Source organism: Aethalodelphis obliquidens, unplaced genomic scaffold (genome assembly GCF_003676395.1).
Source record: "Aethalodelphis obliquidens isolate GAN/ISIS:26980383/991018 unplaced genomic scaffold, ASM367639v1 scaffold18, whole genome shotgun sequence".
NCBI lineage: Eukaryota > Metazoa > Chordata > Mammalia > Artiodactyla > Delphinidae > Aethalodelphis > Aethalodelphis obliquidens.
The window spans coordinates 3889516-3903728 of NW_020837962.1; the positions used below are offsets into that span (position 1 = coordinate 3889516).

The window sequence follows — 14213 nt, forward strand, 5'->3', positions numbered from 1 at the left end:
TCTTGACATCGAAGCTGGCTTTACCTGGATGATTAAGTTACATGTGCTTATAAATTTGTTTTCTGCCTTAATCTAGGGTAAGCAGGATTCACTAGTTAAAGATCATTGCTACTAAAAAATTCTTGACATACCCATTCATGAACTTCTTTAAAGAAAACACCAGTAAGGAATTTCCCGGCGGTCCAGTGGTTAGAACTCCAAGCTTTCACTGCCGGGGGCCCGGGTTCAATCCCTGGTCTGGGAACTAACATCCCGCAATCCACATGGCTTGGCCAGAAAAAAAAAAAGAAAGAAAGAAAGAAAGAAAATACCAGTAAAATATTTTGCTGGAGAAGGAACTCGCCCCCCAAAAGGTAACTGAATCTCTAAGATTTTGGGTCCCCTTGATTAGAGGGACTTCTTTGCTAGAATTTGATGTCCTCCCAAAAAGAAAGGTGCCACACTACTCTAATGTTCACTAGAGATAAACTAGCAGACTTGAAACCAATTCCCCTGATCAAAGCTGAAGAAAAGCAAGACAGACTGTGCATACTGTAGATGAGGTGAAGAAAATTAACATTTGAATTGAGAATCAAAGAAAGCTCTTACAAAGTTACGTTGAACCCAATAATATTTAAAACCTAGTTAGATATGTTGCACTTCCCTGGTGGCGCAGTGGTTAAGAATCCGCCTGCCAATTTAGGGAGCACGGGTTCAAGCCCTGGTCCGGGAATATCCCATGTGCTGTGGAGCAGCTAAGCCTGTGTGCCACAACTACTGAAGCCTGTGCACCTAGAGCCCATGCTCCACAACAAGAGAAGCCACCACAATAAGAAGCCTGTGTGCAGCAACGAAGACCCAATGCAGCCAAAAAAAAAAAAACCAACCTCGTTAGATATGTTTATTCTAGAAAAGAAACAAGAGATTTAAGTCCATCCTATAATAAATTTGTGTGAAATACATGAAAGTTTTTTTTGTATTTCCATAGGAATATAATTAATTAATTAGGCCACATGGTGCAGCATGCGGGATCTTAGTTTCCCGACCAGGGATCACACTCGTGCCCCCTGCATTGGGAGCGTGGAGCCTTAGCCACTGGACCGCCAGGAAAGTCCCTATATGAATTTTTTTGGTTGCGACATACACACACACGCATGCTCCTAGAAACATCTCTCCTAATGAAGACACATGCCTTAAATATCATGCCTGAAGGATGGATGCTGAATGTTAGGGAGAAGAGCTGGCTCAGGTTTTTTTTTTTTTGTGGTACGCGGGCCTCTCACTGTTGTGGCCTCTCCCGTTGCGGAGCACAGGCTCCGGACGCGCAGGCTCAGCGACCATGGCTCACGGGCCCAGCTGCTCCGCGGCATGTGGGATCTTCCCAGACCGGGGCACGAACCCGTGTCCCCTGCATCGGCAGGCGGACTCTCAACCACTGCGCCACCAGGGAAGCCCTTGTTTTGTTTTGATATTTAAAATTTACAGCACAACCAGATGACCATGATTCAGATTTAGAATTTATTCACATTTATTCCTTTTTGCAAATGTCTTTAAAATACATTCATTTAAATTTTGCTATAAATCAGTCTAGAGCAGCAGATGTAGGTCTGTGCTAAGTACATTTTATAACAACTTCACAGAAGGGAAAAATGGCTTTGGACATGTTTTTGGAAACATTCGTGTGGTTATTCAAGGGAGAACTTGTACATTTTTTATATTTATGTTTTCTGCAATTTCCTAATAAGTCTTGGCACCCTGCCAAAGGCTATAAAAGACTGAGTAAAATTTGATCCTTCAACATGTTTAAAAAAACAAAACACTCTATTGTAGATTAGTTGGATTAAAGGAGCCTGACAGCAGTTTCCTTTAATTGAGGCAGGAAGTACCTTTTAAACTGCAGTGTCGGTGGTAAGTTTTCTTCTGATTTCATGTTAATTCTCCTCATTTACACATGTCCTGAGAATCTCACATGTTAAAGGACAAAGATCTTGGACCCTACATCCTACAGATCAGGTTCCCTTAACCTGTGTTTCTGGTTCATCATAGGGGTCCCTGTGCTTTCCTGTTCTAATTTTCTATTTCCCAAGCCCACCTCTTGGGGGATCAAACAGCAAGTTTAATTTTAAGTATCTTGAGTGTAGGAACCGTGACTTGTAGGTTTTGGAATTCAGCAAAGTGCCCTGAATGTAGCTGGCACTTATATTTGTTGAACAGATGAACGGAGCTCCCTGGATCCCATCCACCATTCCAAAAGGACCAGTTCCAGGTGGCTTGAGTCCCAGAGGTTGGAGGCAGTAGAAATTATGGGCAAGATTAATCAGAGGATGGGGGAGGAAAAGCCAGCTGGGAACAGGTATGGAGTGGAAGATAGAATGCATGGAAAAGGGACTCCTGTATTCCCAACTTGGGGCAGAAAGAAGTTGGGGAAAAAATTGGAAAGAATTCCTACTGGGAAGGCAGCACTCCTGATTTCTCATGCTCCTCTATCCCCAGAAGCGACTAGGAGTTGGATCAACTCTTTTTCTGAATGTCAAATATGTCTCCTCAAATAAAAGCAAGGAACTGTGCTATACATTGTGGCACTAAACTTAGTATGGGGGGGAGGGGAGCTCCAAAGAATTCCTGGAAAAAGTGCTGACAAGTAAAACATAAAGTCTATCTCATTATTCCCCCGATTATTTATGTATATGCTCCTTTTTTTTTTCCCTTGGATAATTAGGGCTCTCCTGCCTTATACAATGTTTAGGAGCCTGCTTGCAGTTAGTTACACATGTAAGTTGATGTCCATGCAACCAGCCCATGGGCAGGGGTTTTAGCAAGCCATCTTCAAGGCTGAATAACGCAAGGTAAATACCAAGAGAAAGTGGAGAGGAAGCAAACGCCTAATCCATATACACCCTAAAAACCCAAATAAAAGAATCCAGTCAATAATTTTTGTATCTTTCTTATACTTCAGCATTTCATCAAAGCAGAATGTGGAAGAAATGTAGCCCAGGTGATTCGCAGTGATTAATCAATTTACTTGCTTATTCAAGAAGGAATGTAATAATATAAACATTTTTTTATGCTGCACATGTAGGTTCCAGAACAGATTTCCATATGAGTGCTGACAAAATTCAGTACACGTGGCTTGTCACAGCACCATGGGGTCATTTGGCAAATATTTTAACACATGCCTTTCGTGTTCTGAGTTGCCATAAAATTGAAGGTTTTCCTTTTCTGGTACAGGTGTGTAATATTTGAAAATGGATCGTTTTTATTTTCATTCTTATTTGAGGTTGGCCCTGTGGTCAATCCATTTCCGTAGATAATACCATGATAGTGGCCTCAAGTTGTGGGTATATCTCTGAGGTTCCATTTTTAAGCCAGTGACTCTCAAGCATTTTGCCACCGCAGGATACCTAAGAGATCTCTCACCCTTCCGTCACGCCCCTCAAGAATAGTTTCTCCAAATGCAGTAGCTCCCAGGGGTACTGGGGAGCATGCCTCACAGTGTCTGGGCGTGGGGTGGGGTGCAAGTGCACCCTGCCCAGATGATGTGGGGACTTCCCTGGTGGAGCAGTGGTTAAGAATACGCCTGCCAATGCAGGGGATGGGACACGGGCTCAATCCCTGGTCTGGGAAGATCCCACATGCTGCGGAGCAACTAAGCCTGTGTGCCACAACTGCTGAAGCCCACATGCCCTAGAGCCCGTGCTCCACAACGAGAGAAGCCACGGCAATGAGAAGCCCGTGTACCACAAGGAAGAGTAGCCCCCGCTCGCCGCAAGTAGAGAAAGCCCACGCGCAGCAACAAAGACCTAACACAGCCAAAAAAAAAAAGAAAGAAAAGAAAAAAAAGATGATGAGCTCAAGACAGATGTAAGAAACTGGCCCAGGGCCATCCAGATGGGTAAGGAGCAAGTTGGGATTTAGCCCTTGTTTCCCAAACTCCAAAGTCCCTCTCCTTCCACCACTGTGCTACCCCATACTGACCAGATGCTTGTATCTTAGATGTTCACTGTCTTAGTTCGTAACTGCTGCTCTCACAAAATACCATAGACTGGGTGGCTTAAACAAGAGACATTTATTTCTCACAGATATGACAGTTGGGAAGTCTAAGATCAAGGTGCCAGCTGATCTGATGTCTGGTGAGACCCTCTTCCTGGCTTGCAGGAGGCTGTCTTCTCTTTGTGTCCTCACATGATGGGGAGAGAAATCATCTCCTTTGTGCCTCTTTTATAAGGGCACTAATCTCATTTATAAGGGCTCCACCCTCAAGACCTAATCACCTCCCAAAGGCCCATCTCCTAATATCATCACATTGGGGGTTAGGATTTCTAATATATGGATTTGGGAGAGGGGACACAAACATTCATTCTAGAACATTCACTTTATGTTTATTTGGAGGAGCTTGGATGAGACAGAATGGTGTTTATAATGATATAAACACTTCGTTTTTCCTTTGGCGGGGACTTAGGATGTGAATGTATAAAACAAAAACCACTTTTGTCAAGTGTGCATGCCAGCTTCAGCCGAGAATCTTGGGGAACTTTATACATGACACAGAACTACCACTGCTGTTACTGCCTGGATAGTAACAAGAGCTGCTGTCCAGAGATGTCCACGGCCCAAGAACTCACTCCCATATTTCCAGATGAGTGCTAGGAGATGAGGTTCTTAAACTAAGATTCCTAATTTGGTGCCCAGCTGAAAGGAAAACCAAGGCAACAAAAGATAGACTTATATGTTGACTCCTTAAACAGTTAAGAATTGACAGAACAACCTACAGAGGAGTAGAGAATCCAAGGTGAGTAGGAAGAATGGGATCACAAACCAATTCAACGTACCTTAGCAAAAACAAAACCTATCTAAAAAGAACAGGCCTTGTTTGCCTTCTCTTCTTTAGAATACATATGTTCTGTTCATAAGAACTCTTCCATATATACATATGGAGATCATCCTGGATTATTTGGATGGGCTCAGTATAATCACAAGGGTACTTATAAGGGAAAGAAGAAAGAGGGAGCGTCAGAGGAGATGTGACATCAGAAGCTGAATCGGAGAGATGCAGCCTGAGACAGGTTTGACCAATCGTTTCTGGCTTTGAAGATGATGGAAGGACCATGAGCCAAGGAAGGCAGGCAGCCCCTAGAAGCTGGGAAAGACAAGAGAATAGAGTCTTTCCTAGAGCTTCCAGAAGGAACCAGCCCTGCCCGTACCTTGACTTTAGCCCAGTGAGAACCATTTCAGACGTCAGACCTCCAGAAAGGTAAGATAATAAATATGTGTTGTCTTAAGCCACTAAGTATGTGGTGATTTGTAACAGCAGCCATAGGAAACTTATACAGTCCCATAGAGTTTTTCCTTGTACTGGCAGAATGATGTCCAGCTTCATGTAGCTTTACAGTAGCCTTCAGGGCCTGGCCCTTGCTCATCTCCTGTCTCACCTCCCTGGGACCCTACCCAGCTCTCTGTGATCCAGCCAATCTGGCCTTTCAGCATCTTCTGACTTAAAATGTTTCCTCTCTCTCCACGCACCCCTGCAGCTCATTATCTCTTGTTCATCCTGCAGATCTTAGCTCCAAGTTTCACAGGGACATCCATTGGAGAAATGTTTATAGAGTTCTAGGCACTATTCTAGGGGCTGGGAATAGAGAACAAAGCAGGAAGGGTCTCTGCTGTCCTAGGAGGGGTGGAGGAAGACCACAAATAAGCACCCAAATGATTAAACAAGGTCATTCCAGAGAGTGATGACCAAACAGGGTGCTGAGTTAACGGGCAATTTTAGGTGGCTGTCCGGGAAGGCCTCTCCAAGAGAAGATGTCTGAGCTGAGACCTGAGTGATGAGCAGAACTCCTTCCTCAGAGGGCCTCCCCTAAAGCCACTTCCTATCAGCTCTCCTTGAATGTTTCTGTCACAGTGCTTACCTGGTCTTATGGACTGAACTGTGTCCTCTCCAAATTCATATGTTGAAACCCGAAGCACTAAAGTGACTGTATCTGGAGATGGGGCCTTTGTGGAGGTAACTAAGGTTACATGGAGTCATACGAGTGCAGCCCCAATCCAAAATGCCAGGTGTCCTTATAGGAAGAGAAATGCTTGTGCACAGAGGAAAGGCCATGTGAGGACACAGTGAGAAGGTGGCCACCTGCAGGCCAAGGAAAGAGTTCTTATCAGAAACCAACCCTGCCAACACAACACCCTGATCTTGGACTTCCAGCCTCCAGAACGGTGTGAAAATGAATTCTTGTTTAAGCCTCCAGGTCTGTGGTATTTTGTTATAGCGGCCTGAGCTAGTACATCTGGTTTGTAAACCTACGTCAGCCAGACGACTGTCAGAGCCACCAGCTAGTCTCCCAGCCTCGGCTTCACCTCTTGTCCCTCCTACCGCCCAGTCTCTGCACAGTAATCAGAGAGAACTTCCTGAAATGTAGATCACATTGTGTCACTCCCAATTCAGACTCATTAGCACCACACAGAAGAAACTCCAAATTCCAAATTGTGGCCCCTCGGTCACTCAGACCTTTCTCCCCTCAAAAACACCCACCAAAGAGGCCCCTCCTGTTCCCCAGGCACCAAGCTCCAGCCTCAGGGTCTTTGCACTTGACCTTCCCTCTTCCTGGAGCACATTCCCCGTCTCTGCACGGCTGTCATCTTCTCAGATCTCCACCCCGCCCTCACTCATCCCACCTTAAGTGGAGCCCTCCCATCATGGTCTCATTACCCTGATCTAGTCTCCTTGGTTTTCACTGCCCGAAACTGTTTTTTTTCTTGCATCCTTGTGGGTTCCCACTGCCACCCCCCATCCCCTTATGGGGCAGGGACTCTGCCTTGCCCGCTGTTGAGCCCCGAGCACAGCTGGCTGTTGAAAATACAGGTGTATGAGGTGGCATTTGGGGGGCGGCGGGTCTGAAGGACAGGGGGCCAGGCCCTCTAGGGTCCATCACAGAGCTGCCGCGGAGCTCCGTGCTCCCCTTCCTCATCTGCGGGAAAGGGGACAACAATGGTTGCCCAGAGGCTCCACAGAGTTACAACTAGGAAAGTAGGAAGTACCGGATAAGGATTTGCTAAATAAACAGTATCTCAGGGGAGGCCTCCCGACACCCGAAACTAGGTCAGTTCCATGTTAGAAGCTGTTCTAACTCCCTGCTCTTCTGCCCCGGGGCCGCTGCCCAGAAAAAACACCCAAGGCGCCCATTAATTTGAATTGCATCTCCGCCCCAATCAGTTCTCAGGATGGGTGTGTCCCGGAACCGCTTGGCCCTTTATTGGCTCCACCCCGCGGCCCCAGCCCGGCGGGGACCGCGCGCCCGCTTCAGGGGCGGCCCCGGAGCCCAGAGCCGAGGGTCGCCGCCGCCCGGCCCGACGTGGCGCCGCCACCGCCCCCGGTGCCGACGCTCGCGGGCGTAGCCAATGGCGGCCTCTCCCGAGCGGCGGGCGCGGCCTCCGGCCGCCAGAGGGCGCCGCGCGGGGGCAGCGGAGCCACCGCCACCACCGGTCGCAAAGGGAAGCTGCAAGCAAGCGCCCAGGCCGCCGCCGCCGCCGTTGCCCGCTCACCGCGCGCCACTGCCTGCCCGTCGGCGCGGCCGTCTCCGCAGGTAGGTGGGCGCCACTGGGCCCCGCCGCCCGCCTGGCCCGCGCGCCGCCCTGATTCCCCGTCCAGCGCCCCCGCCCGGCGCGCGCCCGCCGCCGCCTCGTGCTCGCGCGCGGTCGGTAACGGACGCCGGGCGGGGGAGGGGCGGCGCGCTTGGCCCCCCGCGGCGAAGCGGCGGCCCTAGGGGCGGAGGGCTCGGCCACAAAGGGCGCGCGGCCCCGGCGGAGGGGCGGTCCGAGCGCGCGCCGCCGCCCGGGCCCGGCGGGCGAGTCGACGGAGGCGGGCGGGTCCCGGTCCCCTCCCTCTCTGGGGGCGGTGCGGGGCTCACCCTGGGGGCGCGTCTGCGCCAAGTGGGGTGCAGAGGGCTGCCGCTCCCTCCGTCCCAGCATGTGTTTCCGTTGGCAGAATACCTCCTCTCTGGTTAACTAAAAAAAAAAAAAAAAAAAAGATTATTTTTTTCCTATTTTTTGTATCTGATTCGGTGATCTAGGACCCCTAATTCAGTACCTTGGGTTTGGGGGCGGGAAGGATGCTCGCGGGGCTCTTGGCTCGTTTATTTCGGGTTACTCCCCACCACCACCACCCCCTTTTTTTTTTGCCCGGGGCGCACGTCTAGGACGCGCGGCGAATGGTTTCCTGTCTTATATTGTGGATACGGAGACGGCCGGGCTTTAGGTTTCTTTTCCCCACCCTTAAAGAATGAAGACCTGTCAGGTCTCATTAGGGTGAATTTCCTGTTGGGGACGGTCATTGCAGGGGTGTGGTCCAGCTGGAAAGCTCCGGCTGGTCCCGAGAGGTTGTGTCTGCACCCTGATTGGGTGAATTTTTCTGGAGTCGGGTACTTTCCCCGTCCCCGCATATGTAGTTAGGTATTTAAGAACCAAGGGTCTGCCTAAAGGCGATGTGAGCTGCCCAGGAAGGTGGCCACTGATAGCAAGGGACTCTTGAGCTCTTGGAATGTGGCTAGACCCAATGGAGATGCGCTCCCAGTGAAAAAGACACACCTGATTTTAAACACTTAGTATGGAAAAAAAAGTAAAATACCTCATTCGTAATTTTTTTCTACTTAAATCGTACAGGTTGATATGATAATGTTTTCAACATATTGGGTTAATGCAAATATATTATTAAAATTAATGTCACTGGTTTCATTTTACTCTTTTTTTTTAACATGGCTACTTGAAAATTTAAAATTAGATATATGACTCGCATTATATTTCTATTGGACAGTGTTCAGCCAGAGCATCGGAATGGGGGCAGGGGTAGCTGGGAGCCTATGGCATCTGCTTATTTTTAACTGCTTTTCTGATGGCACGTGGCCTCCTCTCTCTTAGCCTGTCAAGGAACCCCCTGCTTCTTCCTTCTCACCCTCAACTGAACTGTCGAGCTGATTGCTTAATGAGGATCTTGTTCTAATTTGCAGAATAATTTAAATTAGTGGACAGAACTTTCTTTGTTGAAAAAAATGTCTGTATACTGTGTATTGTAGTCCGGAAATAGTTGTGTAAGATTCGTCTCAGAATCAGATCATGAGCTATCAAAGCTGAATATTTTCAATATTTGAGTGTGTGATGCAAAGAGCATGTTAATTTTCAGGGCCTCTGCCACCTAAATGCCTTCCTCCAAGTTACTGTGGCTTTTTCTTGGGCGCTTGTCATACCCTGACCTACACTCTTTTCCCTTCCCAGCCCTCAGATGCTGTCAGTTTTTGCCAATAAATATGGTGGTTGTCAACCATATTGTCCCCTAATTCTTAATTTTGATTAACTGTAAAACTTGCCAGTTTGGGAGGGTTAAATCAATGTTAAGTGGGAGAGAATCAATTCCTATAAATCCTCAACTTTAGGAATGGTGAGAGTGACTTTTGGAAAGTTGTGAGCATTCCAATAAAGGACAAGGTAGAAACAATATGTCTGTATTCTGTTGCCTTGGTTACTCTAGAAGGGCTTTCGAGAGAAAGTATGATGTGTGGAGACGACTTCCAGATAATATCTTGAGGTGGTTTTTTTTGGTTTGTTTTTAAATGAAAATACTTTTTCTCCGGAATCTTAGGGTTGGAAGTGAAATTTGTTTTCTCCAAAGTGTGATGTGTTTACAAATCAAGAGGAAAACTTTAGATGGTATTTTTAGGGGAAGAAATAGTAAAACATTAATCCAGAAGTTTAAAAGTTTATGCTTGTGACAGTACATCTGTTTTATTTTTATTTTAAATTTTATTTTTTTAATTTATTTTTGGCTGTATTGGGTCTTCGTTGCTGCACACGGGCTTCCTCTAGTTGCATGGAGCGGGGGCTACTCTTCCTTGCAGGGTGCGGGCTTCTCCTTGCGATGGCTTCTCTCGTTGCGGAGCACGGGGCTCTAGGCATGCGGTCTCAGTAGTTGTGGCTCACGGGCTCTGGAGCGCAGGCTCAGTAGTTGTGGCGCACGAGCTTAGTTGCTCCGCGGCATGTGGGATCTTCCCGGACCAGGGCTTGAACCCATGTCCCCTGCATTGGCAGGTGGATTCTTAACGACTCTGCCGCCAGGGAAGTCCCAATACGTTTGTTTTAATTCATACACACATGAAGCATATTAAGTGGAGGTGAAAATTTTCTTTGATATAAAGAAACAAGGCCACCTGTCCTTACCAGGTTTTGCCCCAACAAGAAATTTGCTTTTTAATTTTATTATGAGTTTAACGATGTGTTTTTAGTTAATCGATTACTATTAATTTCACATATCTTTCAAAGCTTTGGGAACCAGGTAATGGATGCAGTAAGAGAGAGGCAGAAATTTTTCTGTTTCACAAATAAGGAAGTGGAACCTTTGTATTTTATTAGAATACCTGAGTCTGGAGCAGGAGAGTAATCTGGCACTTCAGAATACCTCCTCTGCAGTCCTGGACGTGTCACTGGGCGCCCCTGGGCAAGCTGTTTGGAAGATTTCACATCTTTCTTGTTCATTCCTCCCATACAGGGTTCCTGTATGAGGTGAGATGTTCCCTGGGCCTTAGGAGGGCTGGGCCCTATAATGGGCACCTGGCACACGTTACTATATCTGACAGCAAGTTCAAAATGGATAGCTCGGGGGCAGGGGTGGGAGTGTGGCAAAAATATGAAATTTCCGTCTTGATGTCGTTTAGCACAGCCTTCATCATGGGAGTTTTGTTTTCAGTGAAAGGGGAAAACTGTCTCATAAAGTATCCAGTAGGAGTTTGAGTGTTCCAAGAAAGTGATAGAACATCTGTAATAATGTTTCCCTCCCTGGGTTTGCGGTCACTGAGGGATGTAATATATCCATGCGCTTTTGTAAGTGTTACCAGAGTGCACGAACACTGCTGCAAGCTGGGGTGACAGGAACTTTAACTACTTTGCGTGCGTGTTTGTTTATGCCATTACCATGACAGGCTTGAGTCTGGGGGTAGCATTGAATACAGACTGGAAATTATAATTTTTCACTTGAAATTTAGGAATACCTTTTTAGGCAAAAATACAGGCACTGTGCCGCATTCCCTGGGTCACCTTCTCTGGTTCTGTGTGAAGATATCTCGGAAGTAAGGCTGTTTAATATTTATTCCTTGCATCTACACACGTGATGTTGTGGGCGGAGCATATTTCCATTCAAAGCTCTGGCCCCGGAGTGCTATCCTAACTCTCTGTGTCTACACCGTGGACACCCTCTGCTTGTCTGAGTTGCTTTAAATCATGTCCCTTGCACACGTCATCGTGTGTGCCTGCGTGTGCAGAGGCGTGTGTTTGTCCTGTTCCTCTCGAGTGGCTTTGACGTGCCCACCTGTCTGTCGCAGCTGCATGTGTTTTTCAGAGCCCAGCCCAGGGCCAGCGTAGCTGTGCTCAACCTCCTGGCATGCGCGGTGCGGAATTGCTCTGTGGATAGGAATTCAGGCTCGGAGCCAGCGTGGCCGGCTCGGCCACTTCCAGGCTGTGTGATCCTGGACTGTGCGCCACTTCTCTGTGCTTCCGTTTCCTCTTAAGTACCTACCTCGCAGGGTTCTTAGGAGGATTAGATGATTTAATATGTGTAAAGAACTTCGAACAATACCCGGTGTCCACTAAGAGGCTTCAGTGTTAGCTATTATTTCCATCTCTACCGGATATTGTAGTCACATTTTGTTTCCTTGGTGTTTTCTGATAAGGGGAGCTAGTTTATGAAGTTACCATGTAAGGCCAAAATTTCACAGTTTAGCATTTCATGGTTTAGTGATAGCTTTGTACTGGACTTCACTATAATGGGTTCCACCTAACAAGTACGGAATAAATATGTAAGGAATTATACTGGAGAACCAGGGGACCTTTGCTCCTGTAAAGCTTCAGAGTGAGTAAGGAACTTAAAATCAGCTGGTTCCAGAAAGGTGATATATGTTCCAGCTTGCAAGAGTTTAGTTAATTGAATGAAATTCCTATCTGAGTTTCTGGCATATTTTATTTATTTATTTTTACTGTTCAAAGCTCCCACCCCCATCTCTTTTCCTTTTTGTTTAAGGAGAAGAAGGTGTGGCTGACTTGCTTTTCCCCTGTTGGCAATGAATGAAACCCTTCGCCGCACTCCTTGAGCTGCTTACGGTTTCAGGTTTTTCTCTGTCACTGTCTCTGGTTGATTCCCACCCTATTGATTTACTCCCTGCTTTGCTCCCTAAGGAGGTGGGGTCCACCTCAGCCGGCCCTGCTGGCCTCTGGTCACATCCTCTTGGCCCCGTCCTTTGGTTTGTCACGCTTGCCTTGAGTGAACAGCTGTACCAGGTACTTTATACGGAGCGTCGTCTTTACGCTTGGCCACTTCATTCATTCTTCATTCAAGTTTTCATTGACTTGGACCCAGAGAGTGTAAGGTGATCAGGACTAAGAAAGATAGGGGGCCCCTGGAAGGGAATGATGGGGTGAGAGTGGGGTGTGGCGACAGAGTTGGGGGGGGAGGGACGGCCTTTAAAGCTGACACTGAAGCCAAGACTCTGGGGTGAAAGGCCCTTGCAGATCTGGGGAGAGTGTCGTGGCCAGAGGGAACAGCAGGCACGAGGTCCCAGAAGCACAGAGCCCTTGACTCATCCCAGGAACCCACAGGAAGAAGGCCAGTGCGACGGGCTGGGTGAGGGCGGCGTCACAGGCAGGAGTCTAGATTTGATTCTGGGTGCCCAGGGGACGCCAGCAGAGGATTTTAAGCAGGGCTGCAATAACCAATTTGTGCTTTTAAAGAGCATTCCTTTCAGTTTTGTGTGGGAACTGCATGGGGGAGGGGACAGTGGAGAGGATAGGGAGCTGAGAGCAGAGGTGGGAGAGGAGAGTATTTCGACATCCACCTGCGGCTCAGGTAGAGGTGGCAGAGGAGGCTTGAGAACTGACAGATTTGGGGTGTCCCGCGTGTATTTTGACGGTATCACTGATGGAGCCTTTGTCGGTGGATTGACTGGATGTGGTGAGAGAATGGTTTCCAGTTTGAGCAATTGGCCAGAAGGTGGTTTTAGTGCTAAGAAGGTAAGTTTGGGCAAAAGGTTAGTCTTGGGAGGAGGGCATAGGATTAGGGGGCATTCTAGTTAAAAACGGTGAGTAAAGGTCACAAACTGACCCAGAATTTTGTATGCGCCTTATGCATATCAGTGTAGGATAGAAGGCCTTTTTGTAAATGGTGTTTGGGCAACTGGTAGCTATCTGGGAGGGAAATACACACACACACACACACACACACATATCCAGTTTATGAAAAAAAAATTTTTTAATGGAACAGTGAGAATAGTAGAAGAAAACGTGGAGAATTATTTTATGATCTCAGAGTGGTGCAGGCATTTCTGAGTATGTCAAAATCCAGAAGCCATAAAAATAAGTATTGATAAACTCAACTACTTAAAAATAAAACTTTTGCTATCAAAAAGTACCAAAACTGGGACTTCCCTGGTGGCGCAGTGGTTAAGAATCCTCCTGCCAATGCAGGGGATACGGGTTCCATCCCTGATCGGGGAAGATCCCACATGCTGCGGAGCAGCTAAGCCCGTGCACCACAACTACTGAGCCTGCGCTCTAGAGCCCGTGAGCCACAACTGCTGAGCCCACGTGACACAACTACTGAAGCCCGCGCACCTAGAGCCCGTGCTCCGCAGCAAGAGAAGCCACCGCAGTGAGAAGCCCGCGCACCACAATGAAGAGTAGCCCCTGCTTGCTGCAACTAGAGAAAGCCTGCGCGCAGCAGCAAAGACCCAATGCAGCCAAAAATATATATATATATTACCATAACCAATGTCAAAAGATTGACATCACATTGGAGAAAATAATAATAACATCACAAAGGACTGCTTTCCTCAACACATAAAGAACTTCCATAAGTAAGAAAAGCCCAACCTGGAAGAAAAATGGGTGAAGGAAATGAAACAGTTCATGGAAAAGGAAGTGCAAACAGCTCTTAAATCTGAGGAGGTGTTCGGCCTCACTAATGATAGACTAGAACAAGCAGGACCCCAACCACAGTTGTCACACTGTTTCTCGTCTCCCTGACAGTGATGGAAACATTTGATAATTTCTTGGTGAAGGGGTAAAAGAGGAACCCTCGTGCACTGGTGGTGGGTAGGGTCATCTGGTAAAGCTTGGCAGTAGCTGGCAAAATAAAGAAATGTACATACCCTTCATCCTACGGAAATTCTTTGAAGATATGCATATATGAAATGTTCTCTGTACCT

At 47.3% G+C, this 14213-nt stretch overlaps 1 protein-coding gene across 2 annotated transcripts in view; it reads left to right on the top strand.

Annotated features, from left to right (window-relative positions):
* The first annotated feature begins 7356 nt into the window (after nt 1-7356).
* ZC3H7A (zinc finger CCCH-type containing 7A) overlaps nt 7357-14213 on the top strand; it is a 34772-nt gene continuing 27915 nt past the window's right edge. Inside the window, exon 1 of one of the 2 annotated variants that reach the window (XR_003435086.1) lies at nt 7357-7559. The gene's annotated coding sequence lies outside the window, so the exon portion shown is untranslated. The remainder of the gene's footprint in view (nt 7560-14213) is intronic. The other variant, XM_027117375.1, reaches the window with a different exon arrangement.